Below are 16,473 nucleotides of genomic sequence, written 5' to 3'. Positions count from 1 at the left end.
TGCCCAAGCACAGCATAAAACTAATTGCCTGCATGACTTCACCCGATACAACTCCACCCTTCTCAAATGCAACTCTGGCCTCTACGCTGCCAGACAAACCTGGTACACCACTCCCATCAAAACCCTCTCACCCAATCCTCATCAACTCTTTTCTACCCTTACTTCCTTACTTCATTCCCCACTGGCTCCACCCTCCAACTTACTTACTGCTCAGGAGATTTCCAGTCATTTCAAGAACAAAATTGACACAAATCGTAATGAGATCTCCAGTATCAAGATTTCTCCTCCTACCAACATACCAGGTCCAACACCACACTCGATAGTTTCCTCCTTCAACCTTGTTACCACCGAGGAAGTTGCCAAACTCCTCACCACCTGTCCCCTGGACCCTGTGGCCTCCTTCCTGCTCTATCTTAAACTCTCTAACCCACATTTTTAACCTCTACACCAGCACCTTTCCCTCCCCACTCAAACATGCACTGCTCACCCCCCATACTTAAAAACCCCTCACAGGACCCTGCCAGTTTGAATAACTTAAGACCCATTTCCCCACTCCAAGCCTCCAAGCTTCTCGAGTGCATTGTTCACAACTGTATGAGTTACTACCTCACTGACAACATCCGTCTCAATCCCCGCCTACAACATTCCACTGAAACTGCCCTACTAAAACTCAATAATGACCAACTAACTGCTAAAATCAATGGCCATTACTCCATACTCATACTCTTAGACCTTTCCAATGCCTTTGACAGAGTGGACCACCCACTTCTCCTCAGTAAACTCCACTCACTTGGCCTCCATGACTCTGCTCTTTCCTGGTTCTCCTCTAACCTTTCTTAGTGCACTTTCAGCATCATATACCACACAAACTCCTCCGTTCCTCATCCTCTTTCTGTTGGGGTACCCCAAGGCTCCTTCCTTGGTCCCCTCCTTTTCTCTCTCTACACCTCCTCCCAGGGCCAATTGATAACCTCCCATGGCTTCCAATGTCACCTCTATGCTGACGACACCCAGATCTATCTCTCTACTCTCCAGCTCACCCACTCGATTGCCTAACGTATCACACATCTACTGAGCGACAAATCAGTATGGATGTCACTCCACTTCCTCAAACTCAATTTTTCTAAAACTGAGCTTGTAATATATCCTCCTCCCCAATACCCTGCTCATGACTTTACCAATAAGATCAACAGCACAACCATTGGTCCCTCCCCACATGCCAGGGTGCTAGGTGTAATCCTAGACTCTAACCTCTCCTTCGGGTCCCACATCTAATCACTGGCTAACATCCTGCCATTGCAACCTCCACAACATTTCCAGAGTTTGCCCCTTCCTAACCAACGACACCACAAAACAACTTGGTTATATCCCGCCTTGATTACTGCAACTCCCTCCTCTGTGGCCTATCTTTACACAGGCTATCCCCTGTTTAAGTTTGAAATATAGCATAAAAAATGTTTTGGTTTAAAAAAAAATATGCATAGGCCTATTTCTTTTAAATTCAATATTTCATTATTTGACCGAAGTATACTTTCAAATTGTTGCTGTTAGATGATAGTGATTGTAACAATAACCAATTTACCACAATGAACGCTGCATTCTTATTAAAGTGGAGCTCTAGGCACATATAAAAGATAGTTCTCTAATCATTCATACATAATTAAATGTATTTTTGAATGCAGACTCCGAACCATTATGTTCCCCAATCTGCAGATCCGATCCATCTTGCGGTGATTATTGGCTTGCAACCTTTACAAGGTTAATTGATCTTCCAACACCGGTCCGGGGGGTGTGGCGGGGACACAGGGAAGGGAAGAGCCAGGCTGTGCGTCCACGACAGGGACCGCCCACCTCTGGAGGGGTGACATGACATATTACCACAGATCTGATGCATCTTGTGGGGATCATCGGCTTCCTTTACAACTTTTTGGTGTCACCCCGTGAGATAGGTGTCACCCGGTGCAGCGCACACACCCCCGCACCCATCTAGGGAAGCCACTATGCAGTGTAAATGCCTTAATTTGATGTGGCATTAGACCAGGGCTTAAAATCTCAAGTCCTGAGCTACTAGCCAGGCCTTAGAGTTACTCGCCACCAACAAACACACACAAACAGAGACACCTGTACACACACACAGACATGTACATACACACACAGAAACATGTACACACACGCACAGAGACACATGTACACACACACACATATATACACATGTACACACACACAGGCACGTACAGACATGCATACACACAGATACATGTACATACACAGAAATACACACGCACAGACACATGTTCATACACACAGACACATGTACATACATACACAGACACATGCACATACATACACAGACACATGTACACACAGACACATGTACGTACATACACACAAACACACACACACACACACACACACACACACATGTACATGCACACATACACAGACACATGCACACACACACATACATGTACATACACGCAGACACATGTACAGATACACACATGTACATACACACAGACACATGTACAATTGTACATGCATACACAGACACACACAAACACACACATATGTACACGTACAGACACACCCCTATAAAAAGTTACTTCGTTGTTCACTCACAGAGCCGGGTACTGCAGTCTAGGGGGTGGCAGAGAGCACAGCACACACTCCTTGCTTTGCTTTCACTGCGCTCAGCTATTGAGCAGTCTGACGGCTCCCAGTGCCAATGACAGATCCGGCCTGAGCTCCGAGCCTGCTCAGCAAGACGGCCCTGGGGGACACAATCGCCCCCACCATAATTTCCACTCGCCATTTGCGAGTAAGCGAGTGGAAATTTCAAGCCCTGCATTAGACTCTTGCAGCCCTTGTACAGCAAGGGTAGATTGTGAGAGGAAGAAGAAGTACGAGAAGCCAATCAGTTCATGTTCTGACAAGAAGCACGCTGATAGGAGGAGAAAACAAAGTAATAGCAAGATGAGCTCATCATCATTCTTCTTTCACTGTCCATTCAAAACCTGGGGAGGGTCCAGGACAACCTGGGCTCAGAGAAAGCTGGTTAAAATATGCTGACCATCAGGCTGAGGACATCTTGTTGCATTTGGCTAGAGTGTCATTTTAAAACCTCCACATATGATGCATAGCATAATGCAGTCAACACACTGTACTTATTAAAATTATTTTACTGTTTTTCTATCATTTTATCTTAAAAAATAATCACACTCAATTGTATAATTATAATTTCTAGTACATTTGATATGTCAAAGAAATTATATTAAAATAAAATGTATTTCCCCATATGGGGATATTAGTGTCTATATTTACAAGCTGTTCGTGGTTCTGATGAAGATGTGTCCCCATTGTTCAGTTATATAGTTACTTGCTTATTGTTACAATAATGATCATGTTTCCAAATATAGTGAATGATGAAAATGAACTGATTATGTAAAAGATTTGTAAGCGTCTGAGTGTATTATGTGTGCTGTCCCAACATATGGTTGTGTAAATATGTACGATAATGTGTAATAAACATAAAGAATAAATGGCATAATTATGTGAATTTATGCTGCTTAAGTTAAACGTCAAAACAAACTTCTACATAACAAAGCAATTAAGACTTCATATTTTTCTTACAAATCTTAGGGCTGGAGGAATCTTTTATAAGGACGTCTGACATATAGGGGTTTATTTACTGTATAAAGAATTTGCATTACCATTTAACCAGTAAATGTTGTTCTGTGCACATGGGGCTAATAAACAAATATAACTAGGCTATATAGTGTGCTGTTCAAATGTAAATCATTGTTTTTAAATGGAAAATACAGCATTAGACCACTAGATGGAGCAAAGTTTTATAGAAAATGCATATGATACTTAGCTCCATCTAGTGGCCAAGAAGCTAGTAGTATAAAAAGCATTCAGGTTATTCTCTCAGTAGCTGTTTCCCATGCTCACCTCTCCCAGTATTGACTCAGAAAATTTCCAGCCTTCTAATCTGAAATGTAAAAACAGAGGATGTGGTTTTGAAGGAGTGAACTGAGCTGCTGAAAGAACAACATATTTGACTTCAGTTCTTCTCTGTAATGTGATGATGTATTGATCCACAGTGCCTGCAACTACAGAGGTCAGTAAGGGTGGTCAGTGAGAGTTTTTCTAAAGTTAAAGTGATTTTAAGGAAAAACATTTTTATTTTAAAAATAACAAACATTTTACTTTATACTTAAATAATGGTTTTGCACAGAGCAGCCCTAATCCTCTTCTTATGGGGTCCCCCACCGGTGCTTCTGGCTCCTCCCCCTTGTGAATGTTACTATAGCAAGCCAATTGCTATGGGGCCACCCATGTTGTTTCGATCTCGGGCTAGGCTCCAAGTGTCTATTGACACACAGAACACAACTTAACCCCACCATGGCTCCCTCCTTACAGGCTGGGATTGACAGCAGCAGGAGCCAGGGGCTGCCTCCAAGTCAAGTGAGGAAAGAGAGCATGGAGAGCACAGTGCTGGTTTGAGATTGGGTTCAGGTAAGTATAAGGGGGTGAACAAAGAATGCACTAAGGTAAGAAATAAAAAAACCTTCTCCCTTTAGAACCTTAGAACCACTTTATGGCTTTTTAAAAATAAGTGTGTTCAACTGTCCATGCCCTGGAAACAGGTTCACTTTAACTCTAGTTTTCCTGATGCATACTTGATTAACATCAGTGACTTAGAAGTAAATGACTTTACTGTAAGTAAAGTAACTCTGTAATCATTTTTGTTTTTAGTCGAAAAGACTAAGCACAGAATGATGAACATCAAATGTAACAGATTGTGACATTACAATTCGATAGGAGACAGTATAAGTACAGTACATTAAAATATACAGAGGTTTGATCCCTAACAAGTATCTTATGCACAAAGTAATACAAGTAGCATCTAACAGTAAATAACAGTGATGCATATCAATAAATGGGTTAGAAGGGTCAGGAGAGGTATTCCTATAGAGACTAAGGCTCTTGGACAGCAGTTGAGTTGGGATATGGTGGGTATTAGTCCAAAACATCTGGAGGGTCTACAGTGTGTCAGTAGTGCTAGAATGCTACGTGTGAAGGTTACCCACGTGTAAATGGATGTTGCAGCCATATGTTGTCATATTTAGATGGGCAACCCCTGTGAATGTAAATAAGATTTTAATATGGCAGAGTGGAATTGCAGTGAACAGTTTCATGTAGAAATGTCTTGTGCAAATCTGTCCAGGTCAGAGCTGAAATAAAGCCCTAATAAACATCGCGGGGGGTGCAGCGTCAGTGGGGAACCCATGTTATCATGAAGAAACCTCACCACCTTCACACAATAACCCTGAATAGTAGAGCAAACCCATAATAAATGAAAAAATGTGCCAGGGGCAGATGAGTACATGGGGCACAGTGGGCTAAGATCAGGTCAAAATTTGGATAAGTGAATAGGGGTTAGGAAGACTTTATGTATTGGGTCAGGCACAGGGGCGGACTGACCATTCGAGCACTTGGGCACTGCCCGAGGGCCCAGGGTCAGTAGGGGGGCCCATGAAATGCCCCTGGTACCTTTTTTATAGGCTTTTTTGAGTGTGGGCAAGGACACAGGGGCCCCATGATCCCCTATTCCCCTGGAGCCCCATAAGTTGTCAGTCCACCCCTGGTCAGGCAATCAGACAGTTTGGGTGATACTAATTTACAATTTTCAATAGCCTTTCCCCAATCGTCATCATCAAGTCCTCAGCATTTACAACCCAACTTGTCTTGAACTGATAAGCCACTTTGGTAGCAGAAGGAATGAGTAATATTTTGTAACGTGGAGATTCATTGTTGAGGCTTGTTACCCAGAATCACATTCATTAACGGAAGGGGCACAGGTGATGGAAAAAGAGTGAAAAAGAGTGAAAATCAGCTGATCAAAAGATTCAAGACCGCTTATGGTAAACAAGTGATGCAAGTAATATACACCTTCAGAAGCCCACAACTCAGCTTTTGGGATAAAGAGGAGCTTGGGTGTTTGTTTTGTCATAGAGGGGTAAAATCATGGAGCATAGGGAAATATAGTTTGGTCAAGGCAAAGTCCCAGGCTTCTTTGTAATGGTATGGGGGACCTGTTTGATCATCAGCTGCGGTTGAACCCTGTAGAGCGCTCATTATAGGCATATGGGCTGAACCATGACATGTACCAGTGGGGTGCATAGAAGAGTTTTAAACCTTTGTTGTTCATGGTATAGGTCGGATAATTGGGCTACAAGATAATACAAAATGAAGTCTAGTGGGGAGGCGCCCCCAAGGTCAGCTGGGTTTTAAAGGTGCACCACAGAGGTTTATGCCTATTACTACCCCAAACAAAAGAGTTCAGAATTGAGGCAAGGAGTTTAAAGCACTTCAAAGGAAAGTACACAGGGACTGCCAAAGGAGGTATAGGATTTTGGGTAGCAGAATCATTTTTATTAACTGAATTCTACCCACGATGCCAATGGAAGTTTAGCCCAGACCTGGGTCCTGGGCTTTGCAATGCCATAGAGTGGTTCAATGTTAATGGAGATATAATCTAAGGGGCAACTTAGTGGTACGCATACCCAGTTTTCTTATCCAACTGATCCTTGTCAGGAGGGTGAACACCTTCTCCATAATGAAAGGGAAACTATGAATTATCACTATTTTAGTAATAGTAAGATTAAACCTTAATTTTTTTAAATTAACCCCTTGGTGCCAGCACCTCCTGACCCTTTAAGGCGTTTGTGAAGCTGAAAGGTGGGGCGGGGTTTAGTGTCATGCAACTGCCATGATTGGCAGTCCTGTTACTTGACCTTTCCGTGAGACATCAGTAAATGTGCCAGGAGCTTGCAGGGCTCATGCTCTCAGCACATGTTTGTTTACAATAGGTACGCAAATATACAGCCTCTCGGCGTCAATGTCCACCTGCTGAGAGGCCATATATTTGTGCACCTTTGGCACCAAGAAGTTATCCACTTGCCCTCCTGAAGATTTACCCCCCTTCTTGACTAAGCCATTTTTTGCGTTACAGCGCTGTGTTATTTAACTGACAATTGTGCGGTCATGCAAGGCTGCACCCAAATTAAATTTACATGCTTTTTTCCCACAAATTGAACTTTCTTTCTGTGGTATTTCATCGCATGTGCATTTTTTATTTTTTGCGCTATAAAAAAAAAGACCAACAATTTTGAGAAAAAAACCTTTTTGACTTTTTGCTATTAAACAACATGTCCAGTAAAAAAACTTAAAAAATTAAATTTCATTATAAATTTAGGTCAAAATGTATCCTGCTACATGTCTTTACTAAAAAAAAATCCCAATACGCGTAAACTAATTGGTTTATGTGAAAGTTATAGCGTTTTAAAATGGCGGTATATATACTGGAATTTTTTTTTTCTACTATTAGTAATGGCGGTGATCAGCGACTTATAGCGGGACTACGGGACTGCGGTGGGCATTATGACATTGGGGAGGAACTGACTTGGTGCCACTGGCATCCCCAGTGACACCAATATAGTGGTTAGTGCTAAAAAAAAAGCACTGACACTGTACTAATGGCACTGGGCAAGAAGAGGTTAACATGAAGGGCGATCAAAGGGTTAACTGCGTGCTAGGTGTGTTTTACTGGGGGGCTGTGTCACTGTGCTTCACTGTAAGCACACTGCTCTGGATGGCTGTGCCCCTACCCGGAAATGCGAAAACATGTATATATACGTGATTTTGCGCACCCCTGCCGCCCTGTAGCAATATGTCTGCTATAGGGCAGCAGGGAAGTGGTTAAAGTACCAAACATGGCATACTTACCTGCTCTGTGCAATGGTTTCATACAGAGCAACCCTGATTCTCTGGGGCGCTCCAGGCCCCTCCTCTTTGGAGAGTGCCCCCATGGAAAGCCGCTTTAAATGAAGGTACTCAATGGCGCTCACTCCTGAGCCACCCTGTATGCATCTATTGATATAGACTGGGAGGCTCGGCCCAGCCCCCTGCTCCCTCGATACAGGATTTGATTGACAGCAGCCAATGGTTCCCGCTACTATCAATCTGTCCAGTAAGGAGGGAGACAGTGGTGGGAGCCTCATCTCTCAAGCACATCATTGGATTGGATCGGGGTCAGGTAAGAATAAGGGGGGGGGGAGCTGGAGAGATCGTGCAGCACAAAATGTTTTTTTCTTTAATACATAGAATGTTTTAAGGTAATAAAACCCTTAGGCCTCATGTACACAGAGTGTTTTTGCAGCCACTTTTAGGGGTGTCAGGCGTTTTTTTTTACTGAATCCAATCAGATCTTCATGTTATCCTATGTGTCCATGCACACATAGACTATTAGAGGCTTTTAGTAGCAGTAGCATTTACCAGCAGGAAAAAAAACGCAGGGCCAGTGCATCCAGGAGCAGCTGAGTTTTGGCAGAAGAAACACTTAACGTGTGTAAAGGCAGCTAAATAAATTATTATTCTGGCCAATTAAATGAAGTAACGGTCCAGCATTAGACACTTTGACAAGCGTCAGACTTTTTTTCTGCCAAAATGCTGCTGCTAAGAGGAGGAGCGTTTTTAACAAGTCCTGTGTGCATGAGGCCTAAAGATGTTCTCCAGCTTTTGTTACACTTTACATAGTTCGCTTGGGCAAAGCTAGTCCAAATGAACTATGTCCCTCACTAACATGTGAGGCCACTGGATGTGCTGTATAAACTACATTTAGCTGAGGCTACATGCAGTATACAGCACTGTGTTCCGGATGCGAGCACAGACATTCCTGTCTCACACCCGGAACACAATAGCGCCTGTCTGAGTGGAGTTCAGCCATTCATAGAAAGCAATATATTCTATCAATGAATACAAAGCTTCCTGTGATTGGCTGATTCAGAGAGGCGGGCTGATGATGTCCCAACTTCTGATTCATCCAGCCATCTGGGTAATAGTGAGGAAAGTCTTGGCTCACACCCAGAACATAGTTCTATATACTGTATATAGCCTCAGCTACATACAGTTTATACAGCACATCCATTGGTCTCATATGTTAGTGAGGGCATAGTTAATTTGGGCCAGCATGCCCAAACAAACTGTGTAAAGTATAATAAAAGCTGGAGATCATCAGAGAATTCTCAAGATTTCAAGCACTGCCATAGATAGCACTACTCCACTGAGTCAAAAGCAGGAGCGGACTGACAACTCATGGGGCCCCAAGGCAATAGGGGGTCATGGGGCCCCGTGTCCTTGCCCACACTCAAAAAAGCCTATGGAAAAGCCAATGAAAGGTACCAGCAGCATCTCATGGGACCCCCTACTGACCCCGGGCCCTCGGGCAGTGCCCGAGTGCTCGAATGGTCATTCCACCTCTGGTCAAAAGTTTTAGCAATGTCCAAGGTCATTATTACTCTAAACCCAGTACAATCATGTGGGCTTAGGGATTTATGAACAGTTGCCTGATATTGCAGGCTGTATTGCTTCCCAGCATAAACCCTACTTGGTCGGGATGGATCAAAGACAGGGTGACTTGATTCAGGCGCATGGCCAGTATTTTGACTAATATTTAATATCTGCCTGCAGGGAAAAAAAGGGCAATATGATTCCAGTAATCCAAAGTCCTTACTAGGCTTGGGGATTAAAATAATAAGCATCTCTCGCTCTGAGACTGGTAAGATGGAGGTTTCAAAAATAGTGTTGATGAGATCGAAAAGGTTTTGGAATTAAAGTTTCACTGTAGTGTGCATACAATTCTATAGGAAGGCCATTCGTGCCTGGTGTCTTTGATTGGGCAAAGTGGGCTATAGCCTCAGCTATCCCATCAGTGATAAGTGGTGCTTTCAGGAGAGCCACCTGTTCCATTGTCAACTTAGCAAATTATATACCCTGTAAAAAGAGTAAGGTTGTCACCTCATCATGTGATATTAGCAAAGAACATAGCTCACTGTAATACGCATGAACTTCACGGTGAACAGCTGGGGGTCAGTAATACTACTACCATCCGGTGAGTGCAGGGTGATCACTACAGATGGTCTACTCTGTAACCATTTTTATAAGCTCAATTAGCATAATAGGCATAAAAAAACTATACTTTTCAGAAGTAGGTTAACAATGACAGGCCCCATATTTTTCACAGAAAGTATCTACCTTATCTGGATTCTAAATGTTTACTTTTTAAGTTTGCCTTTTGCTATGTGAGCTGGTATGTCTTAATGTATGAACCTACAGAAGATCCAAACAGCTTTTGCTGGGTAGGGTAAGGCATAGTCAGGTTCATATGACTTTCTCCACCATGGTTTTACTTGACAAGCATCACCATCAGGAACCACACAGGCAGCAACACTAATGTGATATCTGCAAGTACGACTGTTCATTTTGCACACACATTCACCCCCATAGTTTAAATGAGATCTAGGCACTCACCCAGAAAGAAACAATGACAGACAAGCTTAAAATGAGGCAGAGGTGTTACACGTTGAGGTAGTAGGGGACAAGCCAATCCAACAAGACAAGGTGATGGGAAGACAAACATAAAGAGTTCTGCATTTTTAAAAAAAATAATTTCACAGTCAAAAATATGATGCAAAAGTATATTATTTGCCAAGGCTGTTTGTGAAAATAGTGCTGTTTTGTAACATCTCATACAGTTTTAAGGCATCACCTAAAAAAAAGGGTCTCCCCACTTTCTCTTTTTTTTTAAATTGTATTTATTGTTTTGCATTGGCATAGGTCATCCACAGCAGTGCCCAAATCTGCATTTAGATGAGCTTACCAAGAAATTGCTCCTTACAATATGTTTCTCACTGATTCGAAGGGGTTTGCAGCAGAATTCACATTTCACATTTTTTTTAAGCATTAACCGAAGCATTGGCGAATCAAGCCTTGGTGGATTTATTCATTCCTAGTGGCAACTAAACATAGGGAAGGAAGTTGAGGGTGAATCTTCCCCAACAGGGACACTGAGAGCAAGAATCTCACCCTCCCCCATTCTATCCAAAATAAAAATTATAGCAGCCTTATTGGAGTCTGATCTTTCAAAGTGCTGAATTGACTAGCAATGGACCAGAAAGCCCCCCTTTATTTTGCCAACCTATACACCCTACCTATTTACTTAACCTTCGTCTTGTGTTAGGGTCGGCACCGACCCGTTTTTAGGTTTTAAATGCATAAAATAACCATATAAATTTGTTTATTGCATCAAGACTTTATGACTTTGTCAGGAACCTCTATTTCAACAAAATAAAAAAAAAAAAATTGTTTTCACTAAATTATAAAATGCTCAAGTTGAAATTATGACCTTTGTGTTGTTAGGGTCGGTTTCGACCCAGTTATATAAATAAGATTATAAAGCAATAATTAGAGCCAAAACTGAAATCATAAGTTCACTGTCAATCAGCACACTGACAGCCAGCTCCTCTCCCAATCATGTGAGCTTTAGGGGATTCTCATTTTGCCTTGTTTTCCAGTATACCTGCACAAAAACAAAACATGCCCCCATGAGGGATGTCTGGGAGAGATGGGTGCAGCTCCTTCCACTGATGTTCAACCCTGGGCCAGAGGTGACAGTGGATGAACGTCTTGCCCCTTTCCGAGGAAAATGCCCCTTCTGGCAATACATACCCAGTAAGTCAGGGAAGTACGGCATAAAAATCTGGGCAGCCTGTGATGCAAAAACCAGCTATGCCTGGAATCTACAGATTTACACAGGCAAAGCTGCAAGTGGCATCCCTGAGAAATACCAAGGAAAACGTGTGGTCCTCGATATGACTATTGGACTGCAGTGTCACAATATCACTTGTGAAAATTTTTTTTACCAGCTATGACCTTGGACAAGAACTTCTCAGGAGGAAACTTACCATGGTGGGCACAGTGAAGAAAAATAAACCTGAGCTGCCTGCTGAAATCTTACAGGTGAAGGACAGGGCTGCACTGTCCACAAAGTTTGACACCACCACTGTTGTCTCATATTGTCCAAAAAAAAAAACGGAATGTGATACTTATGTCTACTCTTCACAAAGATGCAGCTGTGTCATCAGGAAGTGACAAAAAGCCCACAATTATCCTCGACTATAACAAAAACAAAGGAGGAGTGGACAAGCTGACTGCCACCTACACTTGCCAGAGAATGACCAGGAGATGGCCAATGGTTGTGTTTTACAACATCCTTGATGTGTCTGTGTATAATGCATTTGTGTTGTGGACCCACATCCACCAAGGATGGAACTCAACCAAAATAAACAAGCGGAGAATGTTTCTTGAGGAGCTGGGAAATTTCCTTGTCAAGCCACACATTGAGCGGAGGGAACAGGTGCCCCGAGACCCACATGCTGCAGTCTTGGTCAGACAGCTGCACAGGTCACCTAGCACTTTGTCCACGTCAGCATCCTCCTCAGCCAGCCCTGCCTCAACATCATCCACCACAGCCACAACCCCACTCAGGCCACCTGATTCTAAAAGAAAGAGATGTCAGGTCTGCCCAAGCAGTAAGGACAGAAAGACCAATGTACTGTGCTTCAACTGCAACAAATATCTCTGCAAAGAACACACTAAAAGTGTCACTTTTTGCCACACATGCATCTAAACACACACACACACACACACACACATACATACATGTTCTTGCACACAGACTTTTACTCTGATTTTGTTTTTTATTAGTGTTGGAACAAGTAATTGATTTCTATTGGTTTGATTTGCTTGATTAGTTGTTGTTTGTTTGACCTTGCAAATCTATATTTTGTTATAGTTATGTTATATATATATATATATATATATATATATATGTATTCTGTTTTTCATTTTGTGTTTGTACTAAAGTTCTATTGCTGAAAAAAAAGAGACTTTTTTGCCTTTTTGAAGTAATTATATATATATGGGTCGAAATTGACCTGTAACACCACAGATGTTACTATAGTTAATAATATTAAAATGAAAAAATAAACAAAACAAATTTATTTCAGAGATGTGTTCTAAATACCCTCAGTAATAGTCAGGTGACATAAAAACCTTTTATTTATTTATATGATTCTCTTGAGGTTCATTTTACATTGTTTTTTTAATTGAAATCGAGGGGTATACTGACAAAAAAAAGGCCCAGGGGCCCACACCAAAAATATTAAAACCAATATTTTCATGGATAAGGAATCCTAACAACGTAACCAAGATATCAGAAACAAATTGGATGATAGATAATTGTTTTTAGTGTATTTTACAGCTGATTTAAGACACGGGTCAAAACCGACCCGTTAACATAAGAGATGGTAACAGGAAACTAACACAAGAGGAAGGTTAAGGGACTAAAAATCTATTTATAGCATTTTGCCTTAACAGATTCTCATTAATGAGACATTTGGGGTCTATTAGCATTAGCACAGATTGCATTACAGCCAAACCCAGAAGTGACATAATGCACATTGCTTCCAAGTTAATTCTAGCTAGGGAAGATCAGCGAATGAATGTCACTGGTGTCCCTCCTTTCTACCTGGTGACACCCAATATATGGGTCCCTAGCCCACTGACAGGACATTGGAGCTTGGAAAACATGGTGGGGAGGATGTGTGGAGAGCTTGCTACCTGGGGTCCATGGAAGTGATGGGGTGTCTATATAGTCTCCCAATCACTTCCACCTGACAACCAACAGTCAGCTTGTTAGATTTACATGCACTACAATAGCAGCCCTCCACCGTTGCTGACTTATGACATGTGCCGTGGTAGTGAAAGGGTTAAAGCTGAGAAGATATAAATCAAAAATAAGAAGCATTCCAGAGATTCATTTCCTCTATCCCTGGGTCTACAATTCATTCTTATCTCTCAAAATCTACCTCTGAAGTCACACATTGAGATGCAAAGAATGTAAGTAATGATCAGGTGTGGAGCTTGAAGCTTGTGGGCCCCGATGCAAAAGCTGACCTTGGCCCCCCCACTGCCACTGGCCGCTTCCACTCCATGCCAAGATACTCCCACTGTGTGCCAAGATACTCTAAGTGGCTAAGGAGTTAAGCAGCTGACATATTACCCCCTCTTGTATATACAGTGGGGAAAATAATTATTTGATCCCCAGCAAATTTTGTAAGTTTGCCCACTTACAAAGAAATGAAGGGTCTATAATTGTTATCATAGGTGTATTTTAAATGATAGAGACAGAATATTAACCAAAAATACAGAAAAAAGCATGATACAAATGTTACAAGATTGAGTTGCAGTTCAGTGAATAAAATAAGTATTTGATCCACTACCAACCAACAATAATTCTGGCTTACGCAGACTGGCAATGTGCTCATGTGGTACATAAATTAGTTCTGTCAATTTAAGAAGGTGCTCCTAAGGACAACTCGTTATGTGTATAAAAGACATCTATCCACAGAATCGCTTTCTTCCATTCAAACCTCACCACCATGAGAAAGGGCGTCAGGGACAAGACTGTAGACCTGCGGAAGACTGGAATGCACTACAAGACCGGCAGCAAGAAGCTTGGTGAGAAGGATACAACTGTTGGATCAATTACTCACAAATGGAAGAAATACAAAATAACCTTTAATTGCCCTTGGTCTGGAGCTCCATGCAAGATTTCGCCTCATGGGGTAAGGATGATCAAGAGAAAAGCAAGGGATCAGCCCAGAACTACACAGGAGGAGCTTGTGAATGATCTTAAACCATTGGCGACACAATAAGCCGCCATGGATTGAAATCCTGCAGAGCCCACATGGTCCCCCTCCTCAAGAAGGCACATGTAGCTGCCTGTCTGAAGTTTGCCTATGAACATCTAAATGATTCAGAGAAGGATTGGGAGAAATTGCTGTGGTCAGATGAGACCAAAATTGAGCTCTTTGGCATTAACTCGACCGACTGCTGGCAATGACCCTAAGAACACCATCCCTACAGTCAAGCACAAAGATGGAAACATTATACTTTGGGGCTGTTTCTCTGCTAAAGATACAGGCCAACTTTGCTGCATTGAGGGGCCAATGGAAGGGGCCATGTATTGAAAAATCTTGGATGAGAACCTTCTTCCCTCAGCCAGAACACTGAAGATGGGTTAGGGATGGGTCTTCCAGCATGACAAAGACACAAAACATACCGCCAAGGCAAGAAAGGAGTGGCTCAAGAAGAAGCGTATTAAGGTAATGGAGTGTCCTAGCCAATCTCCAGACCTTAATCTTATAGAAAATTTAAGGAGGGAGCTGAAACTTCAAGCTGCCAAGTGACAGCCAAGAAACCTTAAGGATTTAAATAAGATCTGTAAAGAAGAGTGGACCAAAATCCCTCCTGAGATGTGTGCAAACCTTGGTAATCAACTACAAGAAACGTCTTACCTCTGTGCTTGCCAACAAGAGTTTCTCCACCAAATACTAAGTCATGTTTTGCTTGGGGATAAAATAAATATTTCCCCCACTGTATTACCCCCTCCCTGTACATAGTACCCCTTCCTGTACACAATGCCTCCTCTTGCCCACATTTACCCCCCCCCCATACATTGCCCCATCCATGTACACATTGGTCCCCATCCCCCTACAGTATGGCTAAGATGTCACACTAATTACTGCTCAGCCTGACAAGGGTAAAGCTTATACTATCTCAATGGGCTGCACAACAGAGATCTATGCATTCCAAAAGAAAGCTGTGAGCCAGGCTCTCTGCTCACATTCCTGATATCCTGGGCTAATCTTCAGACCTGTCAGATCCCTAGTGTATACAGTAAGGACAACAGAGCAGCAGCAATACTATCTAGTCCCACAGGAAGCCACAAGAAGCCATGACAAAGTAAAAGAAAGTACCAAGTGGAGGCTTCCCAGAAAGTGATCTGTTGTTTACCTGGGGGCAGTCACAGCACAAAGGATCCAGCTTTCTATTACACAGAGCAGCTGCAAGTTCAGTGTAGAATCACTATACTGGACCCACAGTGGCAACCCAGGCCCCTTGGAGTTGTTAGATTCTGTTCAATTAATACTCTTCACGAATCAATCAACAAATGGACAGACTGCACAGCTAAAGTCTACATCATACAGTGTCCAGCTCCCCGCCTGGAATATACACATCTAAAGGGTGCCCAGAGATGTTTTCTTTCACTTCTGCACTCAGCAGGAAGTTGTTCTATCACTCCCCCTGCTGGCTGTTCTGAACAGCAAAAACTGCAGCTACAGGGATGAACAGAGAATATGCACAGGGTTTCAAAATAAGAAGTAACAATAATAAAACAAAGTTTTGTATCATTGATTAATGCTCTTTATTGCTACTTAATGTAATAAACATGACTTTAGTACATAAATAAACATATCTGTACCTGTATTTTACCTGATATCAGCCTTTTTCAATTGTGATGTGATCCACAAAGGAAAGAAGTTGGGAATTAATGAGTTAAAATATTTCCTTAGGATCCAAATGGAAGAGTGTCTAAGGACATACCTAATTTTAATAAGATTAATTCTTCCCACTAAGGAGATGGGTAAATTTACCCAACCCTTCAATTTTGTTTTCATGGATTGCAACAAGGGAACCAGATTCAGTATGTTATATTCAGAGGAG

This window comes from Staurois parvus, unplaced genomic scaffold (genome assembly GCF_062004578.1).
Source record: "Staurois parvus isolate SC_StPar_1 unplaced genomic scaffold, SC_StPar_1.0 ptg000276l, whole genome shotgun sequence".
NCBI classification, from domain to species: Eukaryota; Metazoa; Chordata; class Amphibia; order Anura; family Ranidae; genus Staurois; species Staurois parvus.
Note: the sequence above shows the minus strand (reverse complement) of the source record.